An 18,942-nucleotide genomic window follows, 5' to 3' on the forward strand; every position below is an offset into this window, starting at 1 on the left:
TAAGAAATGTTAGCAGATTTGCCAGGTCCGTGATTGACACTCAGGAGGCTGACAAGCGGCAGCTGTATATACACACTGCAATCCCCACACAAACCATCCCAGCCAACAGGATTGCAGCAAGACGTGTGGCCCCGAGGTTCACCAATACGGAACTGCAGACCCTGCTAGACGTAGCTCGCATGCAGGGATCACCAGGTGGATGGTGGAAAGTGCTACCGTGGGCAGGGGTCAGACATTGTCACACGATGTGGAGCACCATAACTCATCGCAGAACAAATTGTCATCATCTTCCATCCCATGGCCCATCCCTCAGAAGGTATTCTAACAATCGCAATAAATGACAGTTATGATGTCAACCACCTCCTGTGTCAACTTGTGTAATGATTGATCTTGAAAGGTACCAGGACCAAACCACAACAGCATGAGTGAAGGAAGAGGAGATGTGTAAAGGGCTTGAAGAGGTTACGGAGATAGGCAGGAGGTTGCTAGAATACTGCATGAAATAAAAATGGAGATACAAAAACGATTTGAAGTGCTTCAAGATTTGAAGTAAATATGTCACCAAGTCCAGATTGGATACATCTTAGGTTGTTGAGGGAAGTGAGGGTAGAAATTGCAAAGGTGTTGGCCACAACCTTTCAGTTCTTTATGTAAAGACCCAGGGTGGGATTCTCCATTGGCCAATGCCAAAATCAGGAATGGCACTGCCAGGGAGCCCTCTGGCGAGCACAATTGCACTTACCTGTGAGTTCCTCTTCCGGCCACTGCAGTGCTGTTGCGGGAGTGACTGGAGAGCTGCAGGCCTCTCCAAGAAGGGAAGTCTCGCCTTTTGACATTCAATACTCATTAGAGCATAAAATAGTATTGGAGCTGTTAGAGTCATCCCTGCTGATTCTTTAGGGAATGTAACTCCGCATTCCTAAAAATTCAGTCCAATGAGATGCTGATGTTACCTGATATTTTAGTTCACTATGACCCAGATCATCCACTACCATTACTGCAGATGCATCTTCTACAATATTGGGAGCTGTATTCTTTCAGATACAGACAGATAGAAAGAGTAGATCTGTTTAATACACATCTCATTCACTGAGACTGAACAAAGAGATGCTGTGATTGAGAAAGAAGCATTAGCTGCTAAATAGGCTTCTGAAAAGTTTATAGATTATGGGCAGGATTCTCCCACAATTGGCAGGGCGAGCCGTACTGGCACCAAAGAGTGGCGTGAACCACTCCGGCGTCGGGCCGCCCAGAAGGTGCGGAATCCTCCGCACTTCCGGGGGCTAGGCCAGCGCTGGAGTGGTTGGCGCTGCACCAACCGGCGCTGAAGGGCCTCCGCTGGCTGGCACGAGTTGGAGCATGCGCAGGAGCGCAACGTGTTCTGGCGCATGCACAGATCCACTGGTGTGATTCCTGCGCATGCGCAGGGGGTTTCTTCTCCGCGCCGGCCACCGTGGAGCCTTACACGGGCGGCGCGGAGGGAAAGAGTGCTCCCACGGCACAGGTCCGCCCGCAGATCGGTGGGCCCCGATCGAGGGCCAGGCCACCGTGGGGACCCACCCCGGTGCTGGATCCCCCTGCGCCCCCTGAGGACTCCGCAAGACACCCTCAAAGCCAGGTCCAGCCGGTATGGACCTTGTCTAATCGACGTCAGTGGGACTGGCCGAAAACAGGCAGCCGCTCGGCCCATTGGGGCCCGGAGAATCGCTGGGGGGAGAGGGGAGGGAGGGGGCACTGCGTACATCGAGTAAAGACCTGAGATGGGATTCTCCATCGGCCGATGCCAAAATCAGGAATGGCACTGCCAGGGAACCCTCTGGCGAGCGCAATTGCGGGGTTTACCTTATCCATGGGGGGATGGGGGCTTCCCGTGTCTGTCTGGGAGTCTTGATGTCTATGGGGGGGGGTATGGTCCCTGGAAGGGTAGGGGTTTTTAGTTCAGACGGGCAGCATGGTTGGTGCAGGCTTGGAGTTCCGAAGGGCCTGTTCCTGTGCTGTAATTTTCTTTGTTCTTTGTTATCAAAAAGGAGATCAGGGCATCCTTTAAATATAGCACCCCAATCTCAGCATTCCTGGCACTGCCAACTTTCTAAGACCTTGTCCCTCCAGCTCACTGTGTGAATCTTGCATTTGAAAAGGTGACACATCAAAGGTTACTCCCCAAAATTAGAGCTCATGGCAGAGGATTCAGTAGCTAACAGGTTGCAAAGAGTGGGCATAATGATTTTCAGCTTGGCAATATGTAGTGAGTGTCGTGCCATGGGGAATGAGTACTGGGGCCTCAACTGTTTTCAATATATATTCATAATTTGGATGTTGGGATTGAATACATAGTTTGCCAGATATGCTGATGACATGAAGGTAGGTAGGAAAGTGAGTTGCAAAGAGGACACCAGTAATACAAAGGGATCAAGATTGGTTGGGTTGGTGGACAAACTTTTGGCAGATGGAGTATTCTGTAAAAAGTGTGAACTTGTCCACTTTGGCAGTAAGAATAAAAAAACAGCAAATTATTTGTGGGACGATTGCAGAACTCTGAAGTACAGAGGGATCTAATTATCCTGATACATGGATCATTAAAGATTAGTATACAGGAACACGAATGGGATGTTTTTGTTTCTTGCAGGGGGAATGGAATAATGGGGGTGATTTACAGAGAGAATTGAGAGGTGGGCGGAAAATCCGGAGAGAATCACGTTTCCCGATTTTCCCACCCCTCGCCAGTGAGGTCACAAGGTTCATGCCCACAAAGGGTAACCTTATTTAAATTAATTATAATAAATGTTAATATTATTAACGGGCCTCTCCCCCGCCCACCCCCCCCCCCAAACCACATGATTTAACCTCAATAAATATTCATACTTCGTCGACGTGAAATCACATCAGTAGGGTTCACAACAGTTTTTTTTAAAATGTGATCAGTTGTGGGGATCCCTGGGGGAGAGGAACATTTGGGCAGGACCCTAGCCCTGCCCCTTGACAGCGCCTCAGCACAGGTTGGCACTGCCACTTGGTAATTCCACAATGACATACCTGGCTCTTCCCGTTAATTACATAATCTATATCCCAATAAATTCCATGACCTGCTTATCTAGGACCAAACACAATCGCTCATGAATTACATACTCACCAGGGAACCTCGAGCAATCATTGCAATATCCCATTTCCCTGTTATCTGTAACCAAGTAAGTTCTATAATGAATGATTACATCACTTTTACGACTCCTTAATTACAGCTTTAGCAGGCACACTGCCTGCATGTATTTTAACCATGGTTTTTATTCACATTATTGCAACAGAATATAAAATATAATGTATGACAATTTCTACATTCATATCATGAGGGACAGCCCTCTGGTGTGTGGGTTGCGGGTGCAGATTAACACTTCTGTTCTGATCAGGGCCCTTTTAAAGATGGCACCTCGATCTCTGTGGAGCCAGGTGCCGGAACTATCAGGCCCTGCTGTGCTAGAGTGGCGCCATAAACCATGGCCACTCATGGTTTTTTGGAGGCTCAAGATCTGGAGAGAAAACTGGTTTGTGCAACTGGAGAGCTACACGTTGGTTTTCAGTCTGAGCCTGACTCTTTGAAAAAAACATGGTAAGATTGTGCCCATAAAAGCAAGGGTATTTTGCTCCAGTAGTAGAGAGTATTGGTGGGGCCACATCTGGAGTACTGTATACAGTTGTGGTTTTCTTCTTTAAGAAAGGACAATATTGCATTTGAAGCAGTCCAGTAAAGGTTCACTCGATAATTCCTGGAGTGGGAGTGTGTATCTCTTGAGGAAAGGTTAGACAGTTTGGGTGTGTATCAATTTGAGTTTAGAAAAACTGAAGGTGACCTTATTGAAACATATGGGGTAGATACTGACAGGATGTTTTCTCTTATGGGAGACATTAGAATGAAGGAACACAGTTTAAAAATAAAGGGTCTCCCAGTTATATCTATCAGAGAGATGCGTGTTGGTGAAACACTCTTCCCAGAGAGCAATGGAGGCGTGGTCAATGAATATTTTTATGGCTGAATTAGATTGATTCCTGACTAACAAGGGAGGATCAGGTTGTCAGGGGTAGGTGGAATGTGGATTTGAGGCCACAAGCAGATCTGCCATAATCTTATCAATTGGCAGAGCAAACTTCTGATAATCTCTGCAGTGCAGAAGGAGGCCATTTGTCCCATCAAGCCTGCACCAGCCCTTTGAAAGGACACCCTACCTAGGCCCATTCCCCCGCCCTATCCACGTGACCCCACATCCTAATCTGTTCACCTTTGGACTTCTTGGGATGTAGATTCTTCTGACGAGACAGGGAAGGGGGTAAAAGAGGAGGAAGCATTGCATTATTAGTTTAGGAGTCAGTTATTGCAGTAAGGATACCTTGGGAGGGGCATCAAATGAAGCTTCGTGGGTAGAGCTTAGGAATAAAAAGGGGAGAGCCACATTGCTGGGTGTTTATTGTAGACTCCCAGATAGTCAGAGGAAAGTTGAGGAGTAAATATGTGCAAAGGTGTGTAAAATAATAATAGGATAATTATATTAGATGATTTCAACTTTCCCAACATTAATTGGGATAGTCATCGTGTTAAGGACTTAGATGGAGTGGAGTTCTTAAAATGTGTATAGGCAAACTTTTGAGTTCAATATGTAGAGGGTCCAGCAAGAGACGGTGCAGTGCTGGACCTAATTCTGGGGAATGAAGCCAGACAGGTGGTTGATGTGTTGGTGGGGGAGCATTTGGTGATAGCGACCACAACATGGTACAATTTAAGTTTGTTTTGAACAAAGAAATGGACAAGTTGTAAAAAACATTTTTGGATTAGGGGACAATGAATTTTCGTTAAAAAGGCAGGAATTGACCAAGGTAGACTGGAAAGAATTACTTATGGGGAAATCTCTAGAGCAGTGGGGGACATCCCAAAAGGAAATGGGGTGGATACACCCCAACATATTCCCTCTAGGGTAATAGGAAGGAGTCACAAACCCAGAGGACCATGGATGACCAGAGAAATTCAGAATACGATGAGTGGGAAAAGAGAGGATTTTAGCAAGTACAAGGGGAGAAAATAAATAGATGCATTAGTGGAGTAGAGAAAATGCAGGATGGAGCTTAAGAAAGCAATTTGGAGAGCAAAGAGGGGATATGAGAAAGCTCTAGCTGGTAAAAGTAGGAAAAATCCGAAGATATTCTGTAAGTATATCAATGAGAAGAGGATAACCAGGAAAAGAGTAGGCCCATTAGGGACCAAAGGGGAAATCTGTGGATGGAGACAGAGGACATTGGTAGGGTTTTGAATGAATACTTCACATCTCTCTTCGCCCAAAGAATGAAGAGATAGAAGTGCAACTCAGGAATAGAGACTGCTCTTAAAAATTTTGTTTTCTTTGAATTTAAAGCGTCCAATTCTTTTTCTTCCCAATTAAGGGCAATTTACCATGGCCAATCCACCTCCCCTCCACATTTTTGGGTTTTGGGGGTGAGACCCACGCTGACACGAGAAGAAGAGAGAGACTGTTCTAGAGCAAATTTTCATAGGGAGTGGTAAGGTATCTGAAGCGTTGGCAGGCTTAAAAGTGGACAAATCTCCTGGTCCAGATGAATTGTGTCCCAGGATGCTGTGGGAGGCGAGGGAGGAAATTTCAGCGGCTCTGATCCAAATTTTAATTCCTCACTGGCCATGGGGGAGGTGCCAGAGGACTGGAGAACAGCTAACGCTGTCTTACTATTTAAGAAAGTTTGTAGAGATAAACCAGGGAACTACAGGCCAGTGAACCTTGGTGAGGCAACAGCTGGAGTACTGTGTGCAATTCTGGTCACCACATTATAGGAAGGATGTGATTGCAGTGGAGAGGCGCAGAGACGATTCACCGGGCTTTTGCCCGGGATGGAACATTTAAGTTATGAAAATAGGTTGGATAGGCTTGGATTGTTTTTGCTGGAGCAGAAAAGACTGAGGGGCATGGACAGGGAGGATAAGAAGCAGCTGTTCCCCTCAGTTCAGTTATAAAGGGACACAAATTCAAGGTGAGATGCAGAAGGTTTAGGAGGGATTGGAGTAGAAACATTTTTACTCAGAGGGTGGTGATGGTCTGGAATGCACTGTCAGACAGGGTGGTAGAGATGAGTTGCCTCACATCCTTTAAAAGGTACCTGAATGAGCACTTGGCAGATTATAACATTCAAGGCTATGGGCCAAGTGCTGGAAAATGGGATTAGGTAGGCAGGTCATGTATCTTTCATGCGTCGGTGCAGACTCGATGACCCGAAGGGCCTCTTCTGCACTGTATTATTCTGTGATTCTGGACACTGTGGGGCAATTTTAGCGTGACCAATCCACCTAACCTGCACATATTTGGACTGTGGATGGAAACTGGAGCACCCGGAGAAACCCACACAGACACGGAGAGAAAGTGCAAACTTTACACAGTCACTTGAGGCCGAATTGAAGCCGGATCCCTGGAGCTGTGAGGCAGCAGTGCTAACCACTGTGCCACCATGTTGCCTAATGAGAAGCCAAATGGCCTACTCCTGCTCCTAATTCATTTCCATGTTGCCTGCCTACTTCTTAAAAAATTACGTTTCTATTCAATGCATTGAGCTGTTGTCTAGTGTAATTTAATGATGGAAAGCTTCCAACAGCTCTGCATGCAGCACAGCATGCTGAGAAGAACATTATTCTGTCATTAAAATAATGATTTGCCATTAAAGATGAGTAAAGCCTTGCTAACATCTCCAAAACAAATAAAACATACATGATCAGGCCTGTTCCCTCCCTATTGCACAGTATACTTATATAGTCATCAGACAGACATCACATTTAATGGTTTGATATTAACTTTTCTAACAACATATTAATTTAAGGCATTATTGGCAATACTTAAGCAGCACTGAGAAGATGAAAATTAGGGATGAAATTGTTTCTTAAAGTCTCTGCTTACATTAGGGAGTAGAGGGTGTATTCACCCTCTTCGCTGCCAACTCTTTATCCTCCAACTCACACTGGCCCTGATTTTAATTCTCCTGTGCCCAATAAGTATGGTGCTTTTGTTTTTTGGGGGGGGGGGAGGTTAAACTCATTTTAACAGCATATCAAGCTCCCCCCCCCGTCTCAGGGGTTAGCCATGGCTCGGGGGAGGGGTCGCATTTTCACTTTTGGATGATAAAGATCTGCCATTAGGTCTCACTCCACTGGCCTGACAACGAAGCCCAGGCTGGCACTCCTGCCCAGAACTGCATTGTCAGATGTGCGGTCTTACAGATGAGGTGTGAAACCAAGTTTCTTCAATTGAATGTAAGTGACCACACGGTACCATTCAAGGAGAGCAGGGTGTTCCCCTTAGTCTTGACCAATGTCATTCTCACAAGTGGGGACTTACTCGATGCAAGTTGAATTCTTGCATTGCAACAGTGACTACACTTCAAAAATACCTAGTTGGCCGTGAATAGCTATTGGGATGTCCTGAGGTTATGAAGTGCAAGTTTTTCTTTCTTTTCTTGAAAGATGGAAATGGAGTCACCAGGATAATGTCAATTTTAATATCTTGCTGAGGGGAGGGAATGAGAAATTTAAATTTCCCTGAGCTCTCAAAACTTCTGCAATGTGCCCACATGGGTGGTGGGGTAGGGTGTGGCTGGGAGGGTTGTCAAGGAGTGAGACACAGGCCTAATATCAGGTTTGATATCAAAAACGGAGCACTTGACTCCGAGGAAGTTTAGATGTAATCTGAAACAGCTCTCTTTAACAGTTGCAAAGCAAGGATTCGTTTTCAACAGCTGGGACCATCTTTCTTTTGCTAGAATATTAGTTAACCAGATGGGTTTTTAACATCAATCAGCAATGGTTTCATGGTGATGGCCATGGGTTGTCGCAAAAAACCCAGCTGGTTCACTAATGTCCTTTAGGGAAGGAAATCTGCCACTCTTACCTAGTTTGGCTTACACGTGACTCCAGATTCACAGCAATGTGGCTGGCTCTTAAATGCCCTCTGAAAAAGAGTTATGAAGGATGGGCAATAAGCGACACAAACATCCCATGAACGAATATGAAAAACATATATGGGGTATTTTTTCTGATGATGGGAGGACATTAAACAGGGAAGAGAGGCACCGTCATGTGACATTGATTCTCTATAAATGGGTTTTACAATTTTGTTACATTCCCCACTCTGAAAATTGACCAGAAACTGAACTGGACTCGCGATATAAACACTGTGGCTAGCAGAGCAGATCAAAGGCTGGGAATCCTGTAACAAGTAATTCATCTCTTGGCTCCTCAAACCTTGTCCACCATTTCAATGGCACAAGTCAGGGGTGTGATGGAACACTCTCCACGTGCCTGGATGAATTCAGCTCCAAGCTTGACACTATCCAGAGCAAAGCAGCCCGCTTGATTGCTACTCCTCCCGCAAATATTCAATCCCACCACCACCGACAAACAGTAGCAGCCATGTGTACCATCTACAAGATTCACTACAGGAGCTCCCTGGAGTTCCTTAGGCAGTACCTTCAAAACCCATGATCACTACATTCTAGAAGGACAAGAGCAGCAGATACCTGGGAACACCACAAGCTGGAGATTCCCCTCCAAGTCACTCACTACCGTGACTTGGAAATATATCATCATTCCTTCATTATCGCTGGGTCAAAATCCTGGAACTCCCTCTCTAACAGAACTGTGGGTGTACCTCCACCTCACAGGCTGCAGCGGTTCAAGAAGGCAGCTCACCACCAACTTCTCAAGGGTAACTAGGGATGGACAATAAATGCTGGTCAAGCCAGCGATACCCACATCCTATAAATGCGTGAAAAAAAATTGCTTTATATGCTTCCAAACACAAAAGCAGTGGATAACTCTTTTTAAAAAACCAGCTGGCTAAGTTCTGATTGGGTAGAAGACTGAGGGTTTTCAGGCTAAGTGCTTGGTTTTAGTTGTGATTGCACCGGAGCTTCAGAATTAGAAAGTTGTGGAATCAAACTCCAGTCCCGAGACCTGGGCACAGATTCCAGGTTGACATCATCCCATTTCCAGATGGGATGTCTGCCATGCTCAGGGAAATGTAAAAGACCCACGGTCCTCTGCACAGGAAACCACAGGCAGATACTCTGAGCAACATTCATCCTACAGTTAAAGACTCGAAAAGCAATTGAAGTGGACGCTCAACTCAGTTTTTTAATTATAAATTTAGATTACCCAATTATTTTTTCCAATTAAGGGGCAATTTAGCGTGGCCAATCCACCTACTCTGCACATGTTTGGGTTGCGGGGGTGAAACCCACACAGACACGGGGAGAATATGCAAACTCCACACGGACAGTGACCCAGAGCCAGGATCGAACCTGGGATCTCAGCGCCGTGAGGCGGTTGTGCTAACCACTAGGCCACCGTGCTGCCCGACTCTCAACTCAGTTGATGGAGCAGAAGAGGCCAGAGCAAGCCAGTAACATTTCACCTCTTTACTGCTTCTGCTGACACCAGCGCTGAAGACAGAGAACTGAATGATGAGACAATAGAGTTGATCTTCAGGGTGGCACGGTGGCGCAGTAGTTAGCACTGCTGCCTCACGGCGTCGAGAACCTGGGTTCGATCCCGGCCCCAGGTCACTGTCCGTGTGCAGTCTGCACATTCTGCCCTCGTCTGTGTGGGTCTCAGCCCCACAACCCAAAGATGTGCAATGATTAGCCACGCTAAACTGCCCTTCAATTGGGAAAAAACTTAATGGGGTACGTTAAATTTGTTTTTAAAAAGTAGAGTTGATCTTCCCTGTACACGCAGCAGACCTCACTTCCCTACCTCTTGCATGAAGAGATCGTGTGCCCTTGATTTCCAGATGGGTGTGACTCCTTCTTGGCAGTGCCAATGTTGAGTATCGGTGCTATCTGCCAACTGGCACACAGCATCAAGCAGACACCTGCTCCTTCCTCTCAACCCCAGCATTAGATCATTCCAGGAGGTAATTAACAAACCATAATAACAGGTTTCCTTCCCCCTGCTGCTGCGAATGAAATCAACCCCAGTTACAGACAGCAGGAAATTCACGCCTTAATATAATGAATGAACTAATTTCCCCTCCCATCTTTTTTATCGAACGTTAGGATTGATAATAATGTGCTGTATTCTTTAAAAGCTGTTTGTCATTAAGCTTCAGTCCTGAAAGGGAACAACTGCTGGGCATGAGCAGATCTAAGTTCATCCAAACTCCTGTCCCAGTGACCTGATGAAATGTTAGTCCTGTGCCACTGTTATTACATGTGTGCACATCTTGATGACAGGGAAAATGGGAATGGCAGATAAATTTACTCCTGCAAGGCTGACAGACAATAAACAAATTCTAATAACTGGAGAAAATGAGCAGTAAAACTCTTCAGGACCAATTAAATCAAACGAATTAGTGTCTGACACAGTGTCTGAATAATTTCAGGATCATAAACAGTGCGATCGTCCGACTGCCAGAAACATTTCCAGTGATCCATCCAATGGCCAACTGGAGAAAGGCCATTTATTTCTACTCTTGGCCTTCCCGTCTCAACCTGTCTCCTCCCGGAGAGCATCTGTTCAAAGATACTCATGTTGCAATGCAAGAGTACAGATTAAACCTGTGTTTGTTACATCGTACTGCCTCTGCTGTCACACACTGAAAATCAATAGTCCAATCTGACACATCTTCCATTTTATCAACAGGTACATATTTCCCAGAGGCTAATATTTAGACTCTAAACTCATGATGAGGTAAAAAAAAAACATGGGAGTTGAAGCGAGAGAGAGAGAGAGAGAGAGAGGGAGCGGAAGGAGAGGGAAAATATGAGAGGGAGAAGAGAAAAAGAGAGTTAGATTCTCAGTGTTGTCAAACCTCTGGTGGATTAGAATTTGATCCTTCTACATTGGAAATTAAAATATTGAATTCAGGGAACCTTTATTTTCCAATCAGTGTTATTTTAACACTTCTGGTAACTCATTAACTTTGATTGTTCTTGCTGCTAGCACAAATTGGGAAATCTGGATGCATAGGGAAGGATTTTCCCTCTGGGCTTTAGGAACCCCACTACCTGCCGTGGTGGGATTCAAACTCGGGACCCAGATCATTATCCTGGGTCTCTGGATTGCTAGTCCAATGACAATACCACTACGCCACCATGAAACATTGTCAATTGTTGTAAGAACTCATCTGGTTCACTAATGTCCTCTGGGGAAGGAAATCTGCTGTCCTTACCTGGTCTGGCCTATGTGTGACTCCAGACCCCCAGCACTGTGGTTGACTCTTAACTGCCCTCTCAAGGGCAATTAGGGATGGACAATAGGGCGGCACGGTGGCACAGTGGTTAGCATTGCTGCCTACGGCGCTGAGGACCCGGGTTCGAATCCCAGCCCTGGGTCACTGTCTGTGAGGAGTTTGTTCATTCTCCTCGTGTCTGCGTGGGTTTCACCCCCACAACCCAAAGATGTGCAGGTTAGGTGGATTGGCCACGTTAAATTGCCCCTTAATTGGAAAAAATGAATTGGATATTCTAAATTTTAAAAAAAAGGGATGGACAATAAATGCTGGCACAACCTGCGACGCCCACGCAAAAAATACAAAATCAAAGTAGGCCATTTGGCCCCTTGAGCCTGCTCCTCCATTCGATAAGATAATGGCTGATCTGTTTACATTTCAAGTTCTGCATTCCTACCTACGGGAAGGTGTTTAACACCTTCCTGAAGATAGACATCAATTTAACTGGCCTATAGTTTCCTGTTTTCTGCCTCCCTCCCATTTTGAATAGACGGGTTATATTTGCTACTTTCCCGTCTAATAGAATTTTCCAGAATCTAGCAGCTTTTGGAAAATTAACACTGAAGCATCTACAACCATATTTTCTACCACTTTTCAGACCCGAGGGTGAAGTTCATCCGAACCTGGAGACTTGTCAGCCCACAACTCCATCCATTTGCTCAGTACTGCTTCACTCGTATTTGTAATTTCACCAGGTGCCTCTCTCTGTCTCGCCTCCAGATTTACAGCTATTGCTCGAATGGTTTTGTATTCTCTGTCGCGGAAACAGAAGCAAAATATTTGTTCATTTCACCCGCCATTTCCTTATTATCCACTATTAACTTCCCATTCTCACTCTCCAGAGAACCAACACTTACTTTAATTACTCATTTCCTGTTTAAACACCTGTAGAAACTCTTGCCATCAATCGTTATCTTTCAAGCTAGCTTCCTCCCTTCCTCTAATTTCTGTCCCCCAATTAATGATTCATTCATTTTCTGCACTTCTTATATTCTGACCAATGATCTGATCTGCCACTCATCTTTGCACAGTTATGTTGTTTCATTAAATGTGATGACTTCTCCAAACTGGAAAAGTTTGGAAAAAAAGTTAGCTAACCATGGATGGTGGGTCCTCCCCTTCAAATTTCTAAATTTTAATTTTTCTAAAGGTTTTTTTCAGAGTGATTAATATTCCTTCAGATTTTAGATGGAATTCTGGGCATTACGGTCAGTGGCCTAAAATGTGCCGTTTACACAGGGAAATGAGAAGATGTTGTTGGCCAGCTTCCAGAAAGTGACTGTGTGGAGCTGGAGCTGCTGCGTCACCAGTAACTACACCTGGGTAGGAGCGGCCATCTCCTCCATCGGGGATCCCCGGTTATTTTCTGTGATTGTCTTTGTGGTGATGTGCATCACTGTAAATACACAAGAGGTTAATGTAAATACATGTAGACTAGTTAGACACTAGAGGGAGCACCAGAGACATGACACACAGGCACTCAACCAATAGAACAGTTAGATAGGACACGACCAATGGGCATTCACGGTACACACAGAGGTGACACGACCACAGGAGGGCATTACACCAACCCATATATAAAGGACACCACACACATGATCTGCCTCTTTCCAGTGGAGACAGTCAGTGAGTACAGACACAGGGTTGATTCAATATCACTCCCACCATGTGGATTGTAGCAGACTGGTTACAATCACTCCCACCATGTGGATTGTAGCTATAGAAGGAATGACAGTAGTGGCGAACCCGAGTAATAGAAGTGTACACAGTTTAATAAACGCGTTGAAGTTATCTCCACGTCTGTACCTTCCTTTGACAAGTGCACCACAAGGAAGCCGCTTATGCTACAACTAGAGCATAACAAGACAGTCTTCACTACAATCTCCACTGTAAGTTGCTCAATTGTGTTAAAGAAAGGCTTACATACATATAGTATCTTTCACAGTCCTAGCGTGTGCCTAAGTGATTCATGGTCAATGAAATGCCTTGAAAGTGTTTTCAATTTTGCACAGAACAAGTAGCAATTGCGATAACGGGCAGATCCCCTGTTTTGGCTAGGACACGGGGAAGGGAACCCCCACCGCCCCCCACATCTCGCTCCGTCACCCGACTCTTTTTTGAAATAATGTGAGCTTCAGTATGCCACCTGGGGCTGGATCTCCTATCCCCCTGGCTGCGTTTCTCGGTGGCGCATCGTTCGGTGGCGACGGGATTGACTACTTCCGTCGCTTGTCAATGTGATTTCCCATTAAATAGACCCCACTCCGCTGGGAACCCATGGACGGGGACGGGGATGGGGGGGGGGGGCTGGCGGCTTGAAAAAAAGAATCCCAACGGCTGGAGAATTCCGGTCCAATCTGAAAGGCAGCAACTTTGAGACTGCCTCTCTCGGTGCTGCGCTGCTGGGAACCTGACCTTTCTCTTGTGCTCCAGCTCTTGAGCCAACGTGCTTCTGACCCAGAGAGCTGGAGCTATCGGGTCGACACCCAGCTGCAGCCAAATCAGCCAAAGATTACTGTTTGAAAGTGGCCCATGTTTCAGGGATTCTGGTGGAAGGACGTGGAAGCTTTGGAACGGGTGCAGAGGAGATTTACCAGGATGTTGCCTGGTATGGAGGGAAAATCTTATGAGGAAAGGCTGATGGACTTGAGGTTGTTTTCGTTAGAGAGAAGAAGGTTAAGGGGTGACCTAATAGAGGCATACAAAATGATCAGAGGGTTAGATAGGGTGGACAGCGAGAGCCTTCTCCCGCGGATGGAGGTGGCTAGCACGAGGGGACATAGCCTTAAATTGAGGGGTAATAGATATAGGACAGACGTCAGAGGTGGGTTTTTTACGCAAAGAGTGGTGAGGCTGTGGAATGCCCTACCTGCAACAGTAGTGAACTCGCCAACATTGAGGGCATTTAAAAGTTTATTGGATAAGCATATGGATGATAAGGGCATAGTGTAGGTTAGATGGCCTATAGTTTTTTCCATGTCGGTGCAACATCGAGGGCCGAAGGGCCTGTACTGAGCTGTATCGTTCTATGGTGTTTATCATTCTGGAGTTGTTGACTGATGAATCTAAACCTAAGGATGCCAGTGAAACAGCAGCACAAACTTAGACAATTGGACCAACTGATGGAATGTCCGACTTTTCAGCTGCCAAGGAGCTGGCAGACATCCCACTGCCAAGATGGGTGTCTGAGCCGAACAGGAAGAGTGTTTTGTTTAGAGATAAGAATCTCTAGCAGTTCTAACAATGGGTTTCTGATTGGTTTACATTGAGGACCACAACATTCTCTGCAGGGCTTATAATGTGCCAAGAGTGTCACAACGGGAGAGATTTTTCTTTTGTAAGCACAAATATGTCTGAGCAAAAATATGTAGCCTTACTTGCTCGCCAAAATGTCAACTGTTGTGTGCGGTGATATGAAGCCACTCTTATCTTCATGATGAGTTACCGAGTTTCATCCTTTCATATAATAATCCTGACAGCCCGCATACGTATACATTGATGAATATAAATCTGCAACATTAGAAAACTATAAACAGTCCAGATTCTTTAATACAGATGCATCCAGCGGTTAGCTGCTGTATAAGTTTTCTCTTTAATTACACCCTCGAAGAAATAAGAACATTTGGGATTTTTTCCATGAATGTTGGAGACGTACATGACCAGGCTTGTCAGAGGTCTGTGTTGAAACAGTTATATCAAACACTGTATCACTAGGTTCACCGAACCATTAACAGGGTATGATTAATTACTCTTATCGCATTGAGAACCATTAAACGAGTGTCATGTTTTATTTTTGAACACAATTGCTGGAAAGCACAACTTTATTCTGTTTGTTTTCCCAGAGACTGGTGTTAAGTCATGCGCAGCTTTGTAACTAATTGAGGTGCAGTGTAGGACAAAGGAATTGCAAAACGGAAAAGGGTCAATGTCCACCTGGTTCACCTGTATGCTGGGAGTCGCATGATATAATCATAATGGAATCATTGACTAATCAAAACTATTAATCTCTGACAATTAGTCCACAACAGACATTGATATGAGACCTAGGAACATAAGATCATAGAAATGGGAGTAGGTCATTAACCTCTTTGACCCCCTTCCATTATTTAATGAGATCGTGGCTGATCAGTATTTTAATTTCATCCACCTGCCTTGGCTTGATGCCCTTCTATATCCTTGGCGAGCAAAAGTCTATCAATCATAGATCAATCTCAGATTTCCCAAGGCTCCTTTGACAGCACCTTCCAAACCGGCGACCTCTACCACTTAGAAGGACAAGGGAAACAAACACATGGGAACACCATCTGCTGCAAGTTCCCCTCCAGGCCACACACCATCCTGACTAGGAAACATATCACCGTTCCTTCACTGTCGCTGGGTCAAAATGCTGGAACTCCTTCCCTAACTGCACTGTGGGTGTACCTTCGCCACTGGGACTGCAACAATTCAAGAAGGCAGCTCACCACCACCTTTTCAGGATCAATTAGGGAAGGGCAATAAATGCTGGTCTCGCTGAAAATAATTTTCAAAAATCATTAATCTGAGAGGTGAGAACGGAGAACGGTGACTGGGAAGTGGGTGTTAGTGTCCATGGGCAGCGACCAAGGGGATTGGGACTACCAGTTCTCTTTTCTGCTGGAATCTCCAGAGCTGGTTTCACTGAGTGGAGTCAGTGACTGGGTAGTATGCCTCAGGGATAATCAGTGCTGGAGCGGGAGCCACAAAGCAGGAGTTAGGCACCAAATCTGCATCTACAATGGGTTAAGTTGATGGGTCCTGCTTCTCCTTATCCAACATGGCATGTTGTACACTTCCATGTGAAGTTTTGGATGCCAAGCAGGTTGAATAGTTCCTGAAAAGTGAGCTCTGCACAGACCATTTCTAGATCCAGGAGTCAATGTAAGCATGAATCGTTACTGTTGCTCAACAATATCATGTACAAAGGTATTTAATGCAGTTGACAGGGGTCTTACCTACCTGCTGAGGAGCCAATGAGAACCCCAGTTGAGCTCCTTTGGGGAAAGTCTGTCTTATTGAGTGGCAATCAGGCACTTAGGTGGACAGCAGCAAGACTTCCCTGGGATTAAGGACCACCGAGGCAGAAATCTCCCTGCCTTCCAGCCAATTAGAGGCCAGCAGCTGTGCGTTGAAAGCAGCAGATGCGTTTTTAGCTGCCGGCAATGAATCCACCGGAGACTCAGGATCAGCGAGGGACTCCAGGCTACAGGTGCATGAGGGTGGCTTGGGGTGGACATTCTTTGCAGCAAGAAGGATTCTTGATGATGTTGTGTCAACTTCCTGATGTCAGGTCCCTCAATCAGGCACAGAGTGCCTCACAATGAGGGACACCGCCCTCCCCCTGGCATTCCACAAGTTGGCTTTTCGACTTCCCACATAGCAAGTGCTCTGCCCGCCATTGGTTGGATATCAATGGTGCTGGGATGAGGCAATTGCCCACTTGAACATGTCAAGTGGCGACGGGGCAGGACGGCAATCCAAAGGTCTGCCTGTGCTGGAATTAATTGGTCGAGCAGGTGAGAAGGGGTGAGGTTCCCAACTGCTATACTCCCACCTGATGAAATGCTCCCCTGCCTCCAACTCATCTCAGAGAGGAGGGGGAGGGGGGGGGGGGGGGAGAGGTTCATTAAATTCTGCCATGTTACCCATTGTTTGAGCACACTTCTTGCATCTAGCTTTAACACATAAACTAATGTCCCCCATCTCCAAGCCCATTAATAGTCAGTCCAAAATTTCTTGCAAAAGTAAGCAAAAGATGGATGGGTAGGTCTGGTTACTAAATATTCGACTCTGGTTCTGTAGCCACCTGGGATGGCCACTTCCAGAATACAAAATGGATGTTTGCAAAGACTATAGGGAAACATGAACAATGCTAAGAAAGCTGACAGGCACAGAGCCTGGATGCGTATTAAGAAGGCAACTCCCAGACGAGACTGAAACTGTAGGTCAATTAGCATATTGATGGCCCATCTCCGGGAACAAAGGAATGACATTCAAGCGACCGAATCTAAGGCAGACATCCCGGCGCCAGAAAAGACACAAACAAAGCCAGGCCAACGGCCACCTAAGACACGCCCAGCCATCAGGGCACCCACCCCTTTATTGGTCGAGATCGATACCGATGATCAAGATGCGGTCCAATTAATTGGGGCCAAGTTCAAGGCCCGCCCAAAAGTGCGCGAAGCCCCCTTCGGGTATAAGAAGAAGCCCCAGAGAGAGAGTCGCTCTCTTGGACTTGGCTCTCGAAGCAGAGAGACCCGTCTACCAGCTCCACCAGAAGCAAGTAAGTCCAAGGTCAACGCTCGCTATCAGACGGATGACCTTAGCTGTTCTCCTGTTACACCTTCGCAACCAACAGCCTCAGATCCGAACAACAGCCATTGTTCCTCTGACTGAGTGGCCACCCAAAGTTAAGTATAGGCGTTAGCGTGAGAGATAGTTTAGTTTATGGTATTCGTGCATGAGTAGATATTACCGTGTGTGTAAATAAATAGTATTGACTTTGAACTAACTAACTGGTGCATTGGTTCTTTGATCAGTATATGGGTTTGAACTTTGTGGCAGCATCGAAAGATACCTGGCGACTCGAGAGATAAACATAATTGGGATTAAGGAAGGCGACCGCTGTATAACCAGATAAATATAGCAACAGTTCACAGCAGCTGATTTGAGCTCAGAGTTTTGACGCCTACAGTTCGTTAAAGAAAGTGAATACTTACTTGAGCCAAGCACATGACTAGGCCTCAAACCAGGATCCATTTCACGGGAGTTTTCTCATATTAAGACATGAAGAAAAGTATTTAAAAGCTGAAAGAATTTCAAGTTACACAAAATCCATTCAGATTAGAATAATTAGTTTAATCAATTCAATTACCTCCTGTACCATTTGAAAAAAGAATTGCAGTATTCCAACCCTTTGCTCTATTTAAATCAAAGGTGCCATGGGAATGTTTATTGGCTTGACGTCCAGTGATTGATTGAGTTCAGGTTAAGAGTTTACGGTGCAGTTTTGATGGGATGAATTACTGGATTGTTATAAATTAACACAGCTGTCACGGAATGAACAGGGGGCTATATCCCCCTCACTACACATGGGTCATAGGTCATGCTCACAATGTATGGAGTATTTTTTCTGACAGGTGAATTTCCCTGATTACTGTTATTTATGTGAGAGCAGAGTTTTGTTTTGGTGTTTTCACAACTGCATTTGCTTAGTGTGACAGAGCGCAGTGCAAGGCTGACCTGGGCGTTGATATCAAAGTGTCTGCAATCATTTCCAACAGTTCCAATGTTTACCAAAGGATTTGCTTGAAACCTTACTTCAATGACAGAAATAGTGAAGAAAATGTTTTTATTAATGGACTATTCTTGGTCGTCGCTGACAGTTACGACAGTGAGCAGTTCCCTGGGTGGCTCAGTGAGTTTACCAAGTAGGCAGATGGTTGCTCTCCAAGGATTTGCCACAAGATCTGTGTCTTTCCTCTGTGAGACAGATGGGTTTTTATGGCAATCAATGATAGTTTTATGGAGTGTAAGAGGAGTTTTCAATTCCATATTTCTTAATTAATTGAATTTAAGTTCCATCAGTTTCCATGTGGTGAGATTTGAATCAGCGTCCCCAGAGTATGAGCCTAGGTCTTTGGATGACTAGTTTAGTCTC

Source organism: Scyliorhinus canicula, chromosome 12 (genome assembly GCF_902713615.1).
Source record: "Scyliorhinus canicula chromosome 12, sScyCan1.1, whole genome shotgun sequence".
Lineage (NCBI taxonomy): Eukaryota > Metazoa > Chordata > Chondrichthyes > Carcharhiniformes > Scyliorhinidae > Scyliorhinus > Scyliorhinus canicula.